This window comes from Phacochoerus africanus, chromosome 4, assembly GCF_016906955.1.
Source record: "Phacochoerus africanus isolate WHEZ1 chromosome 4, ROS_Pafr_v1, whole genome shotgun sequence".
NCBI lineage: Eukaryota > Metazoa > Chordata > Mammalia > Artiodactyla > Suidae > Phacochoerus > Phacochoerus africanus.
In genome coordinates this window covers 85,729,180-85,744,340 of record NC_062547.1, presented here as the reverse complement: position 1 = coordinate 85,744,340, position 15,161 = coordinate 85,729,180, and the positions used below count along the sequence as shown (strand labels likewise).

General features: G+C 47.2%; 1 long non-coding RNA gene across 1 annotated transcript; it reads right to left on the bottom strand.

Annotated features, from left to right (window-relative positions):
- Window positions 1-626: 626 nt before the first annotated feature.
- LOC125124324 (uncharacterized) lies at window positions 627-14,911 on the bottom strand. Its single transcript, XR_007134264.1, has 3 exons — window positions 14,270-14,911; window positions 5,270-5,369; window positions 627-1,155 (listed from the first exon to the last, which is right to left on the bottom strand). It is a non-coding gene; the product is annotated as an uncharacterized LOC125124324 (long non-coding RNA).
- Window positions 14,912-15,161: the final 250 nt, after the last annotated feature.

Below are 15,161 nucleotides of genomic sequence, written 5' to 3'. Positions count from 1 at the left end.
GACTTTCTCACTCCAAGCAGGGAGGGGCCGTCAGATCATATAAACTTAAGTATTAATACAGTGAAGTTGGACATATACATTTCGCATCCACTTAGTTTTCTGTTGATGACTGCTTTCCTTAGAAAGGTGAGTCGGAGGAGTTTTCGTCATGGCGCAGTGGTAAATGAATCCGACTAGGAACCATGAGGTTGCGGGTTCAATCCCTGGCCTTGCTCAGTGGGTTAAGGATCTGGGGCTGCTGTGAGCTGTGGTATAGGTTGCAGATGCAGTTCGACCCCTAGCCTGGGAACCTCCATATGCCGTGCGAGCAGCCCAAGAAATGGCAAAAAGACAAAAAGACAAAAAAAAAAAAAAAAAAGAAAGAAAGAAAGAAAGGTGAATGAGGTGGAGTTGCCTGGGAGGCTTAGCTGGGCTATCACTCCAATGGCCAGCACCCCTTCTGCACATGATGCTGCCTCGTGGTGATGGAGTGACATGCGTCCCGCCAGTGAGTTCAGAGGTAGCAGTGCAGCCTCAGCCCTGTCCTGATCCGGCTCGGAATCCCACCCTCGGTGACCCTGGTGAGTCAGATCCTTGTAACCCTTAGAAATGTCACCGTAAGTGAATTGGGACTGACACCCATAAAGAAATTAGGATCAACACCCACAGAGGTTCAGGCGAAACAGTAAAGCTTGTTTAAGACCATGCACATCACATTGTCAAGAGAGGGGGGGGAATCCGGCTGAGTGAAGAAGAAATTCTTTGGACTGTCACAGGGAAAGACTTCTCTTTATCAGTGGAAGATACAAGCCCTGTGAGACGCAGGTCAAGGAAGACAGCTGACAGCAGCTTTGCTACACCCTGCAAGGCTCCGTGTGGAAAAAACTGAAAAACTGAAAATGGCCTGTGGTGCCCAGGCTGTAACACCCCTGGGACACGTGCGTATCTTTGTCCCTTTGGAGAATTCGACTTTGCTCTGTGAACAGCAAGCTGATTCTTGGACGGTCAGTCACGCCTGCATTCTGGTCACTTATGTGGCATCTTGGGTACTGCTCAGGTCTCCGTATCAGAATGAGTGGAAATGTTTACAGCCTGGGTTCGCTAGGGCAGTCCTCAAGCAGGAACCCACCCCTCGGTGCATGCTCAGTGTGGCTCCAGACCAACTCTAGAAAGGTCCTTTGGATGAGGAAAGAAAAACAAGGAGGTGACCATCACCCTCAATCCGCAAAACGAACAAACGCAGATCCTGGGTATTTGCCAACCGCGGCAAATTCCATAGTTGGGCTTCTTTTGCCAAAAATTTTGTCTCCTGCCATTTCAAATGGGGGTGGGGATGCAAGGTACTTGCACACGGGCAGCTTTCCATAGCAGGGTGTGCAGGGAGACAGAGGGCCACCCAGGATTCCGCACCCCTCCCGAGAACCCCCTAAGTCCATGCCAGACAGACCAGAGGCCAAGGTCGAACCACCACTGGCCCTCCAGGGAATCTAGCTCATTCAAATGCTAAGTGAATGTTCCCCAAAAGAAACTGACCCCAGGCATGAGATTCTTTCCTAATACAGGGTATCAGCCAAGTGGTTTAGAGAAAACCAAGTGGTCTTGAACATGAACAGATGCCCTTTTGAGTAACTTGCAGTTTGTGGGAAAGGAACTCATGGCTTTAAAAATGAATCTTGGCAGAGCTTATTGTATTAGCACTATCTCCCCTTGGCCTGAGTCTGTCAGATGTGCAACTTGAAACACTGTGTCCTTTTCCTGTCACAAATCAGGTAGAGAGTGACTAAGAGCCCAGGCAATCAGTTTCAACAAAAGCTGCACAATAGCAGGATGCAGAGCTGTTTGTGAATGTCACAAAGTAGAATGGATCTTGGCGTCTTTTGAAGCACTGTCATTTGTCTCCCAGAGGAACAGACACCTTGAGAGTTTACCAAGTGCAAAGCGTGTGAAGTATTATATATACAACAAACCCTCCAGACCCAGGCCTCGTCTGCCAGCTTAGTCTCATCTCCCAAAGGTTACTATCTTCTGGCTTCCTTCCTCTGTCCTTCTTTCTTTCCTGCCCCTCTTCCTTCCTTCCAGGTGTTTTACTGAGTCTCATTGGAAGCAGGATGGACGATGAAATAAATCACATCCTCGAGTGGGTAGTTCTTGATCTGACCCGAAACTCTGCCTCTGAACTGGAGCAATATACAGCTGTCTCCTAGGTCATTCTGAAACCAGATACCTCAATGGCCATAATCGTGGGCCTTTACAGAAATCCTCAAATGGACAGCTAGCTAATTCAGCGTACACACACACACACACACACACACACACACACGCACGCACGCACGCACGCACGCACATATGTGGTCCTCTGGTTCTATAGGCAAAGGATTGGTCTACTTAATGGGGTCTAAAAAAAAAAAATCAAACTACTCAGCATATTGGAAAACATAAAAACCGTAAGCCCAGGATATTCCATTTGCTGAAATTTTACAGTTTTTTTTCATGTTGAAAGTGTAGTTTTAAAATGTCCCCCTTTTTTTTGGCTTTATCTGTGACATGTGGAAGTTCCCAGGCCAGGGATTGAACCTGCACCATAGCAGTGGCCCAAGCCACTGCAGGGACAAGACCAGATCCTTAACCCACTGTGCCACGAGAGAACTCCTTGAATGCCATTTTTAAAAAGGTTTTGGGAGTTCCCGTCGTGGCGCAGTGGTTAACGAATCCGACTAGGAACCATGAGGTTGCGGGTTTGGTCCCTGCCCTTGCTCAGTGGGTTAACGATCTGGCGTTGCCGTGAGCTGTGGTGTAGGTTGCAGACGCGTTGCTGTGGCTCTGGCGTAGGCCGGTGGCTACAGCTCCGATTCAACCCCTAGCCTGGGAACCTCCATATGCCGCGGGAGCGGCCCAAGAAATAGCAACAACAACAATAACAACAACAACAACAATAACAACAACAACAACAAAAAAAAGACAAAAAAAAAGGTTTTGAAGGAGTTCCTGTTGTGGCTCAGCAGCAATGAATCTTGCTAGCTTCCATGAGCATGCAGGTTTGATCCCTGGCTTCGCTACATGGGTTAAGGATCCGGCACTGCCATGAGCTATGGTGTAGGTGGCAGACATGGCTCAGATCTGGCATTGTTGTGGCTGTGGCAGAGACCAGCAGCTACAGCTCTGATTTGACCCCTAGCCTGAGAACCTGTATATGCTGTGGGTATAGCCCTAAAAAGACAAAAAAAAAAGGGGGGGGGGGTTGAAAAAGCAATTCTGAAGGAGTTTCTGCTGTCAATGGGAAAGTGGGTTAGCTTCCCTGAACAAGGGCCATGTTTTATTTAGAGGAGACGCATGGAAAAGAATGAATAATCCTCAACCAAGAGCCCGAGAGCCAGCAGACCTGTCACACTGCCATTCTGTCACTGATTGGTAATAGGTGGTTGTGAATTGTTACAACTCCCTGCCAGAAGACCTAAATAGACATTTCTCCAAAGAAGACATAAGGATGGCCAATAGGCACATGAAAAAATGCTCAACATCACTAATTATTAGAGAAATGAAAATCAAAACTACAATAAGGTACCACCTTACACCGGTAAGAATGGCCATCATCAATAAGTCTACAAATAACAAATGCTGGAGAGGGTGTGGAGAAAAAGGAACCCTCCTCTACTGTTAGTGGTAATGTAAGATGGTACAACCACTACGGAAAACAGTATGCAAGTGCCTCAGAAAACTAAATATAGAACCACCATATGATCTAGCAATCCCACTCCTGTCATATAGCTGGACAAAACAATAAATTTAAAAAGATACATGCACCAGCATCTTCATAACAGAATTATTCACACTAGCCAAGACAAGGAAGCAATCTAAATGTCCGTCAATAGAGGAATAGATTAAAAGATGTGGCACACATATATACAATGGAATACTACTCAGCCATAAAAAGAATGACATAATGCCATCTGCAACAACACGGATGCAACTACAGCTTCTCATACTAAATGAAATAAGTCAGAAAGAGAAAGACAAATACCATATGATATCACCTATATATGTAATCTAGAATATGGCACAAATGAAACTATCTATAAAATAGAAACAGACTCACAGACATGGAGAACAGATTTGTGGTTGCCTAGGGGAAGGGAGTGGGATGGACTGGGAGTTTGGGGTTAGTAAATGCAAACGATTACCCTCAGAATGGATAAGCAATGAGGACCTACTGTATAGCACAGGGAACTATATCCAGTCTCTTGGGAGAGACTATGATGGAAGATAATGTGAGAAAGGGAATGTGTATTTATGTATGACTGGGTCATTTTGCTGTGCAGCAGAAATTAGCACCACATTGTAAACTAACTATACCCTAATGAAAATTTTTAAAAAGCCAACCCTTTCTGAAAAGGGACTCTGCCCTAGCTGATGTCTAAGGTCAGTCCTCTCTATACTGCAGTGTACACAGCAGGATTCTGGTAGAGGCTGACCACCTGTCACTTGGTGCACACTTGTTAATACTGCGGCTGTGCTCAGTTGCTGCTGGGGAGGGAAGCCCAGGAGCTGCAGAGGAGAAGGAAGAGGGCAGGGGTGGGCGATACTGCTCACCTTCACTCACCCACAAAATTGAATCCACGTCCAACCCTGGCCCTCACCCTGTCCTTTGCTTTTGTTGGAAATGAATGGAAATGCCTGCTTGTGTTATCATTCAACAGAGTTCCTGTCTCTATCCTTGGGTCTGTGGGGCAGCAGGAAATCCTCGGCCTCTTTTTGTGCTTCTTTGAAGCTCTGAGGCTTGAATACAATCATGAGTGGTCAGTCTTGCTTTTTCTTTTTTTTTTTAAGGGCTGCACTCATGGCATATGGAGGTTTCCAGGCTAGGGGTGGAATTGGAGCTGTAGCCGTTGGCCTACACCACAGCCACCGTAATGCACGATCCAAGCTGCATCTGCAAACTACACCACAGGTCATGGCAACACTGGATGTTTAACCCACTGAGCGAGGCCAGGGATGGAACCTACATCCTCATGGATGCTAGTCAGACTCGTTAATGGCTGAGCCACCATGGGAACTCCCAGATTCAGTCTTTCAAAGATGAAACTGGAGGAAAACTACCAAAGGACCACCTTTACATCCATTCAATGCAACATCTGGAGGAAGAGAGGAAGTTTCTGACCTTTTCAAGTCCAGGAAACTCCTTTCCCAGAAGTTTCTAGACTACCTCCCCTGGTGTGTCATTGGCCCCTGTCAAGGCACATGCGCATTCTTGAATAACCCCCAGATTTAGGAAGTGGATGGCTTTTAGACTTACCAGACCCCCTCCAAGGTCTGCAGGTGGGGTCAGCCTTCCTTGAAACACAAGGCTGCAGTGAGCGGATCGAGCTTGATTAAACATGATAAAAATCAGAGAACTGTTAGGAAGAGAAAAAAACAAGAATGCATGTTGGGCTGGTGACCAAAAACATCCACTGTCATCTTTGTATATATCCTTGCAGAAAATTTTACCTGCTGCTTCTTATTCTATTGGACACCACCAGTCCTAACAGCAATATTTATTGTACCTTAGTGCCTGCCTGGGGTTGAGTTGACATCTATCCTCTCATTTCACTCCTTAAGACAGTGTGGTGAGGGTCAGCATTATGTACCCCGTTTATAAATTAGGATGCCAACACTCAGTGAACTACAGTGACTTGCCTAAAAACACGGGGGTAGCCAAGATGGAGATGGAACATCAAGATGTGGCTCCTGGGGGTGTGAACATCTATCCACTGCACAAACTCTCTCCCACATGCATCTGCCACCTGCCCAGCCTCCCAGCATCTTGATTCTTCCCTGCTGTTGGCCTTTGCTTCAATTCCCCTTCCACAACCCCCTCCGTGGCCACAGTGCCATCCTGCCACATCCCCAAGCAGCTCCACCTCTGAAACTGGGGACTCTTTGTCTTGCCTTCTGTGTTCACACCCTCAGCGCAGGTGTTTGGCTTTTCCTTGCCTGCTCCCCCATCCATCCAGACTCCTCTCTGACCCTGCGTTCCCGCCCAAATCCCTTGTCTCCCGCCCATCTTCCCAGCCTGACAGCCCCTCCTGCTTCTTTCCTTCTTCTGACTTGCTTGGACTCTATGGCAACCAGTTCACTTACACGCTTATCAACCCTCCATCTCCTCACACCCAGTCCACTGGGGGCCCTGGGCTCGCTAACCCACACCAGGAGTCCATCCTACCCCAAACTCCCATGCTGGAGTTTCTGTCTTTCCTTTGTTTTTTTTAGGGCCACACCTGCGGCATATGGAGGTTCCCAGGCTAGGGGTCTAATCAGAGCTGTAGCTGCCGGCCTACGCCAGAGCCACAGCAACGCCAGATCCGGGCCTCATCTGCAAGCTATACCACAGCTCACAGCAATGCCAGATCCTTAACCCACTGAGTGAGGCCAAGGATGGAACCTGCATCCTCATGGTTCCTAGTCGGATTTGTTTCCTCGGAGCCACGATGGGAATGACTCAAGTTTCTTCCGTAATATATTGGGAGAAAAGTCACAATTACTGTTTCCAGCCCCAACTGGAGGCTTAGGGCTCTTTGTCAATGAAGCCTGGTCCCCAGGCTGCCGCCAGCCCCTCCCCTGCCGCTATCCCTCCCACAGATAGGTGACTGCTGAAGGGTCCTCCTGCCTTACTGATGAAGGGGCCCTCATGGAAAAGACACCACAGAGCCACTGTCCTCCAGCCCCCACATGCTCGCCAGGCAGGAGCTGGGGGGCAGGCTTGACTGAGGAAAGGCCAGAGGCGGGGATGATGGGGTGCTGCCCACTTAGGAAACTGGCAAGTGGATTCTGCGGTGCCCTGAGGGATGAGTTTCCAGGAGAGATGATAAAAATAGAAAGCAGGAAAGGAGTTCCCGTCATGCCGCAGCGGAAACAAATCCAACTAGAAACCATGAGGTTGCAGGTTCAATCCCTGGCCAAGGATGAAGAGTCCTGGCAGAGGAGAGGGGTGCTAGAGGCCCAGGAATTTCTGGAAGTAGAGCAGGAATACCCTTGGCATCTTGCTGGGCCCCGCCTATGTGGGCAAGTCCAGACAGACAGCCCTCCCTCCCGTCCCCGCTGTACCTCCCCAGGGTCTATCTTGCCTCCAGCAGTCCTTCTGATTTCCTCAGGCCTTCGTTCCTTTCCTTTTCACACACTTCTTTGGAACTTTTCCATCCTAAAACACATGATAAACTAAATTCAACTCGGCGGCTTTTTCCAGCACCTCCGGTCCTTCCTTTGGGGCGGCCACCTCGTTCTCTCCACCATTGCCTCCCACGCCAACATCACTGCTCTCGCAGGTCCTGGAGACATCTCACTCCATGTCCTTTGGCCCATTTCAGTGACTTTTCCTAGACGGCATCCTGTCTGGGCCCTTGGAGCATGTGATGTCCTCTTGGAAATTTGTCTCCCTTAGTTTTTTTTTTTTTTGCTTTTTTAGGGCTGTCCTGGCAGCATATGGAGGTTCCCAGGCTAGGGGTCACATCGGAGTTACAGCTGCTGGCCACAGCCACATAGACACGAGCCATGAGCCACATCTGTGACCTACTCCACAGCTCATGGCAGCACCAGATCCTTAACCCACTGAGTGAGGCCAGGGATCAAACCCACAACCTCATGGTTCCTAGGTGTATTACACTACATCCGAAACTCCCTTCTCCCTTAGTCTTTATCACACCACTGTCTCAGGGTTTTGCCTCCTTCCTCATTGGCTATTGGTCTCCTTTATGGAGTCTTTTTTTCTTCTGGCCCTTAAGTGCAAATGTCCCCCAACCCCCAGTTCTGGCCCTGATGGTCTCTTTTTGCTCTCCATTCTCCCCTAGGGCCATCTCTTTCACATCCATGGTTTTAACTCGCCTGTATGCTAATGCCTCCTTAAATGTATTACCTTTGGCCCCAAGGTTGGGATCAGTATGCAAAACTTAAGGGAGCTGACTAATCATGATAAATACTGTGTCAGTATAATATTATAAAAACGAAAAAGTTAGGCAGAAAAATTCATGATGAATATCAGAATTTAAATACAGACAAGATCAGTAGTAGTAGTGCTGTATGGAGCCATCGTGGAGCCTGAGACAAAAGGCAAAATCCAAACTACTGATCTCCAAACATGCTAGTCATCCTCTAGATTAGTGGGTCTCGATTATGGTTGTGTGTTAAGATCCCTGCTTTTGTTTTATTTTACTCTATTCTATTTTATTTTTGTCTTTTTTGGCTGCCCTTGAGCATATAGAGTTCCAGGGCCAGGGATCAGACCTGAACTGCAGTCGTGACCTGCACCACAGATCTGTAACCCACTGTGGCAGGCCGGGGATTGAACCTGTGTCCCAGTGCTCCAGGGACGCCGCCAATCCCACTGCGCCATGATGGGAACCCCTGCTTTTTTTTTTTTTTTTCCAATTTTCTTTCTATTGAGATAAAATTTACCATTTTCAGGTGTACAAATCAGTGGGTTTCAGTATATACATAATGCTGTGCCAGCAGCACCACCAATTCCAGTACCAATGTTTCCATCATTCCAAAAAGAAATGTCACTCCCACCAGCAGTCATTCTCTCCCCCCACAACTAATTTACTTTGTCTCTATGGATTTACAGGAAATGCTATTTTGGGCATTTCATGTAAGTGGAATCATAAAATATGTCACTTAGCATAACATGTTCAAGGTTCATCCACGTTGTAGCATGAATCAGCACTTCATTTCTTTTTCTTTTTTGGCAGCACCCATGGCATGCTGAAGTTCCAGGGCCAGGGATGGAACTCATGCCACAGCAGTGACCCAAGCCACTGCAGTGACAATGCCGGATCCTTAACCTGCTATGCCTCCTGGGGATTCCAGCACTGCATTTCGTTTTATGGCTGAATGAGAGTCTAGCACATGGCTATGTTGGGGGAGGTTTTCAAAAATAGCGATGCCTGAGCTCTATACTCAGTGATTTTGATTGCGTTCATCCATGGTAGGAAAATCCACTCCTTCCCCAGGTAGTGGAAATGGGCAGCCAGTAGTGAGGACCCACTGTCCTCAGAACTGCTATAGAAATTGTCACATACCTCTTAACAGTGGCATTTGTCATCTATTGGAAGATGATGTCTGGGTTTTTCTTTCCCCTTAGAAACTGAGCTTTCAAGGGCAGCAGAGATCATGTCTTATCCTTTTCTGTATCTCTCCGAGGCCTTGCTCTGGGCCTGGTCCACAGTTCAGTTTGATGAACAAATAAACTCACTAAATCAAAAGAGCGAATGAATATTGAACTATGTACATCACCACCTGATTAAATGGTACACTGGGCTTTTAAATTTTGTGTATGACTAAGAATCTTTTTTTTTTTTGGTCTTTTTTTTTTTAGCGCCACACTTGAGGCATACGGAAATTCCCAGGCTACGGGTCAAATCGGAGCTGCAGCTGCCAGCCTACACAACAGCCACAGTAATGCCAGATCCAAGCTGCATCTGCAACCTACAGCACAGCTCAGGGCAATGCCAGATCCTTAACTCACTGAGCGAGGGCAGGGATCGAACCTGTGTCCTCACGGATGCTCGTCAGGTTCATTTCCGCTGAGCCACGACAGGAATTCCTGTGATTAAGAATCTTCACAACACATACTGTTGTGTGGGACTGTGACGTGCTAATGCCCCTAAACATCATCAAGGTTAAGGGCACTATCAACTATCTTCTGCCACCCTTATAATCTGCTGGTGGCATCAACTAGGAAGAAGTGAAGGCTTCCAAATAAATGAGATTGAAAAACTTAATCATATGCAATGAACTCTAAGTGAATAGATTGGTCTAAAAACGATTTCTACGTTTCTTCTCAAGTAAACAGCTCTGTAAGAGCTACGGAAGTTATTTGGGTTTGATGGATGGCAGCATTTTGGGGGTACTTTTATTAGGTTTCATTTTAGAAATCTGATTAGGGAGTAATCCAACTGCCAATCTTTTGATCTTGTACATGTGCCACCACTTCAAAGATGGTGCGACAATGAGGGCTGTGTAGGAAGCTGAGGGTGACAAGATGCATGCTTGCCCATGACTAACCAGGCCTTCCATTCTGTCCTCGGCACGTGCTAACACTGGGTTGGTGGCTGAGCTGCAGTTTGCAACTATGACTCTTCATCTTCAATCTGACCGATGACTTTGCTCCAAAACAGAAGGACTCCCTGCATTCTGCAGAAGAGCACTGAGTATCCTTATGTCATTATTACGAAACTAAATTCTGCTCTACTCTGTCTCGATGTCTTCTAATAAAATTTGAGCTCGTCAGATTTGCTCTTCCCTTGTAAGTTTATCTCATGATATTTTGCAGCCTAACTTGAACATTTCAAGTCTTCCTAATTAACTGCTAAACCAAAAAAAAAAAAGGGGGGGGGGAGTCTCAGAAAGATAACAATGAGGGAGTTCCTGTCGTGGCACAGTGGTTAACGAAACCGACTAGGAACCATGAGGATGCGGGTTCGGTCCCTGCCCTTGCTCAGTGGGTTAATGATCCGGCGTTGCCGTGAGCTGTGGTGTAGGTTGCAGACGCGACTCGGATCCCCCGTTGCTGTGGCTCTGGTGTAGGGCCGGTGGCTACAGCTCTGATTCGATCCCTAGCCTGGGAACCTCCATATGCCGCAGGAGCGGCCCAAGAAATAGCAAAAAGACAAAAAAAGAAAGAAAGATAACAATGAGATGATACTGCCTCTACTTCACAGCAATGGAAGACATACCAATTTGTTATCTTCAAATGAATCCTAAGAACATTATCCAAAATATCTCAATTTGATGACGTTCACAGAAAATCAGTCTTGCTCTCCTGTTCCATGTAGAGAGCAGTGACTATCTGTAACTATTGCCGATTTGAGTTTGGATGCATTATTTGAGCAAGAGAATCTTATGCGATCTCTGACTTGAGAAATGTTTGCCATTGCTTATCAGAGCAATCACTGATCTCTAGAGCTGCCCTGGGAAAAACGATGTAGTTTTTTAAATTGAAGCATAGTTGATTTACAATTTTTTTTTTTTTTGGTCATTTTTAGGGCCGCTCCTGTGGCATATGGAAGTTTCCAGGCTAGGGGTCAAATCACAGCTGTAGTTGCCAGCCTACGCCACAGCCACAACCACAGCCGTGCCAGATCCAGGCCACATCTGTGACTTTCACCACAGCTCACGGCAACGCCAGATCCTTAACCCACTAAGCGAGGCCAGAGATCAGACCCGAAACCTCATGGTGACTAGTTGGATTCATTTCCACTGAGCCGTGATGGGTACTCCGGAAGTATAGTTGATTTACAATGTTATGTTAGTTTCAGGTTCACAGCAAAGTGATTTAGTTATGCATACTGAATTTCAGATTCGTCTCCATTATAGGTTATTACAAGATATTGACTACAGTTCCCTGTGCTATGCAGTAGGTTGGGGTTAGCAAGCGTAAGCTATTACACATAGAGGCATCAACAACAAGCTCCTAGGGTGGAGCACAGAGACCTATATTCAATGTCCTATGATAAACCATAATGGAAAAGAATGTCTTTATTTTATTTTATTTTTTTGTATTTTTAGGGCCATACCTGCGGCACATGGAGATTCCCGAGCTAGGGCTCTAATCGGAGCTGTAGCCACCGGCCTACACCAGAGCCACAGCAACTCGGGATCCGAGCCGCATCTGCGACCTACACCACAGCTCACAGCAATGCCAGATCCTTAACCCACTGAGCAAGGCCAGGGACCGAACCTGCAACCTTATGGTTCCTAGTCAGATTCGCCTCTGCTGCACCACAACAGAAACTCTGTGGAAAAAAAATCTTTAAAAAGAATATATATATAAACTGAATCACTTTGCTCTGCACCAGAAATTAACATTGTAAATTAACTATACGTCAATAAAAAAGAAATTTTAAAAATTAAAAAAAAACCAAAAAAACAAGACTGTTTACTCATACCACAGTCACCGGTCCCACAGCACAATGACCAGCCAAGTTACAAAGAAAAAGCAGAAATGGCTTCTGAGGAGCCAGATGACATAAAGCCTTTTCAGAAGTCTTACAGGACATCTCCTGGCTGTAGTGCCATCTCTTTCCTTTCTGATCAAAATTCCAACAAGCTTGATTATCCAGCTACTTTCCAGCTCCCAGAAAACTAGAGGCAGCTGTTGGGAAGGAATGCTGCTGCACCCTACCATGCTCTCAGATCAAACGGAAGAGACAGCAGAACTACAAAAAAGGCATGCAAGAGCTCAGAAGTTCCAAGGCTTTGTTGACCCTCATTTTTGTTTTGTTTTGTTTTGTTTTGCTTTGCTTTTTTAGGGCCACAGCCCAGACATATGAAAGTTCCCAGGCTAGGGGTCAAATTAGAGCTACAGCTGCCCACCTTCACTACAGCCACAGCCACGTGGGATCTGAGCCACATCTGCGAACTACACCACAGCTCTTGTCAATACCAGATCCTTAACCCACTGAGAAAGGCCAGGGATTGAACCCACATCCTCATGGATCCTAGTCAGGTTAGTTAACCATAGCTAAGCCACAAAGGGAACTCGTACTGACCTTGTTGTTGAAAGCAAATCATTCTATCACCTCACTAACAGCTGTCACAGAGAAGGTTAAAATAACTGATGTTCTTATGATGTTCCTTCATCATGAAGACAGGATGAATTTATGCTGTACATACTGTGTTAAATATTTCGGATGGGGGAGTTCCCGTCGTGGCTCAGTGGTTAATGAATCCGACTAGGAACCATGAGGTTGCGGGTTTGATCCCTAGCCTTGCTCAGTGGGTTAAGGATCCGGCGTTGCCCTGAGCTATGGTGTAGGTTGCAGACTTGGCTCAGATACCGAGTTGCTGTGGCTCTGGCGTAGGCTGGAGGCTATAGCCCCGATTCGACCCCTAGCCTGGGAACCTCCATATGCTGCAGGAACAGCCCAAGAAATGGCAAAAAGACAAAAAAAAATTTTTGGATGGGGTGGATAAATTAGGAGTTTGGGATTAACAGATAAAAACTACTACATATAAAATAGCTAAAAAAACAAGGACCAATTGCGAAGCACAGGGACTGAACTCAGTATCTTGTGATAATCTATAATGGCAACGAATCTGAAAAAGAATATATATATATAACTGGGTCACTTTTCTGTACACCTGAAACTAACCCAACATTGTAAATCAACTATACTTCCAAAAAATATTGAGGAAAGCTAAAGTGAGTTGTGGGGATTAATAAAATGCAGCTGATGCTGTCAGGGCCCTGCTTGCAGTCCCTGAAACCCTCCGATTCATTATTCTCTGATCGACTTTCAACTGTTGACACCTGCACTGAGGATTTTTTTTTCCCCCGAAATGAGAAGGCCACTTTCCTGAAGGTGCTCCTGCCCAGAAGTCGAAAGAGTGACAGAGAATGAATAACCACCCCCACCCCAAGAACAGCGCTCAACCAATAACCCTCGGCTGCTGGTGTCTAAGCAGGTCAGCTCCCTTGCCCTCCAGCAGGCTCAGTGACACGGTCTCCCTGAGTTTCCCTGCTCCAGGCACCGTGTGTGGGAACCAAGGCTCACAGGCCCACCCTTGGACAGCTGCTGTCTCATCCTCATCATTTCCCTACTTCCCTAGAGGTGTTCCCTGGACCTGCCAAATACACTATTTGTACTCGTGCTCCATCTCAGGATCTGCCTTCGGAAAAATCTACACTAACACTGAAAGGTTAAGCTTTACTTACGTGAACATTCATGCGTTTGAAACAAGACTTTTCCTCCCATGATGCTCAAAAATGAGATTTACATTTTAAAAACCCCCACATTTTCCCTGGGTGTTCACATTTTTTTCTCTCCACACGCCCTCCAACACACACATATTTCTTCCTCTTCCCTTCCCGATTTCTTCCAGCAATTCAGCTTACTTAACAGACAATCAGGCATTTCCTTTGAATTCTCTCAGGCCCCAAATCAAACAATATTTAAAAACAAAACAAAAACAGGAGTTCCCGTTGTGGCACATCAGAAATGAATCTGCCTAGGATCCCTGAGGATGCGGTTCGATCCCTGGCCTTACTCAGGGGATTAAGCCTCTGGCATAAGTCGCAGACGTGGCTTGGATCCCGCGTTGCTGTGGCTGAGGTGTAGCCCGGCAGCTACAGATCTGTTTCGACCCCTAGCCTGGGAACTTCCATATGCCGCGAGTGAGGCCCTAAAAAAGAAAAAGAAAAAAAAAAAAACAGCAGCCAGGTCCACAACATTCAGGTGTCCCTAAGGTTTAGCAAAATGGCCCCAAACCCTCAACCCTCAAGCTCCCTTTTCAGAAAAAAAATAAATAAAGCTGAGCAAACCTGCCCTGGCCGAGTGTTCTTTCAGCTGTGAAGATCTTGCTTGCAGGGGCTGGCTGGCTGGAGCTCAGAGCCCAGTGGCTCCCGGGCCGAGGTGTGGGTCTCCCAGCCCCCCGGGGAAGCTGGGCAGCAGGAGGCCTGGTGGGGGTGTGAGCGCCCTCTGGGCGGCCTGCGCTACGGAAGCCTGGGTGGGCCGGCTTGTCGCGGCTCGGGGATGCACAGTGGAGTGAATACCGGGGTCAGCATCCTGGAACGAGGCCCGGGCATCTGCTGCTGCGAACTCTCCTTCCTCTCAGGGCCGCAGCGGTGGCTACCAGCGGAGCGCAGAGTCTGCGCGGCATTCCCCAGACTTTCCTGGTCCTGAGAATCACCTGGAACACTTGCTAAGCGGGCAGCTTCCAGGTGCCTCCTCTGATTACTAGTTCCGCATCACCAGAGAGAGACCCTGGACTCGCTGCCTTTCACAGCCCCCACCCCCAGACCCCAGGTGATTCTTATGGGCGGGAACACTGGCAAACAGCTTCAAAGCAGACAGAACTTAGCTGGTCAGGAATATTCCATCCGGAATGAGTGGAAGGGCAATCATGACTAGCACCAAGGCCTTGCCAGAGCTTGAGAGGGTTCTGAGAGCCCAAGGAAACTTTAGTACAAACAGCACTTGTCTAAAGTGACCCTCATGGCCCAGGGAAACTTCTAAGTGGCATTTCCTCTTAGGTTTGCCATAGCACAATGATGTCCAGTGGAGTCCAGACTAGGAGTGGACAGGCAGAGAGGGATGGTCTGTCAGAGACTGGAAGGGGCAGGGTTGAATTCTTCATTGGGAATTGCTTTGATTTATTTTTCCTCAAAGAGAATTTATTTTGAAACCTCTGGGATGTTCACAGGGTGTGAGATG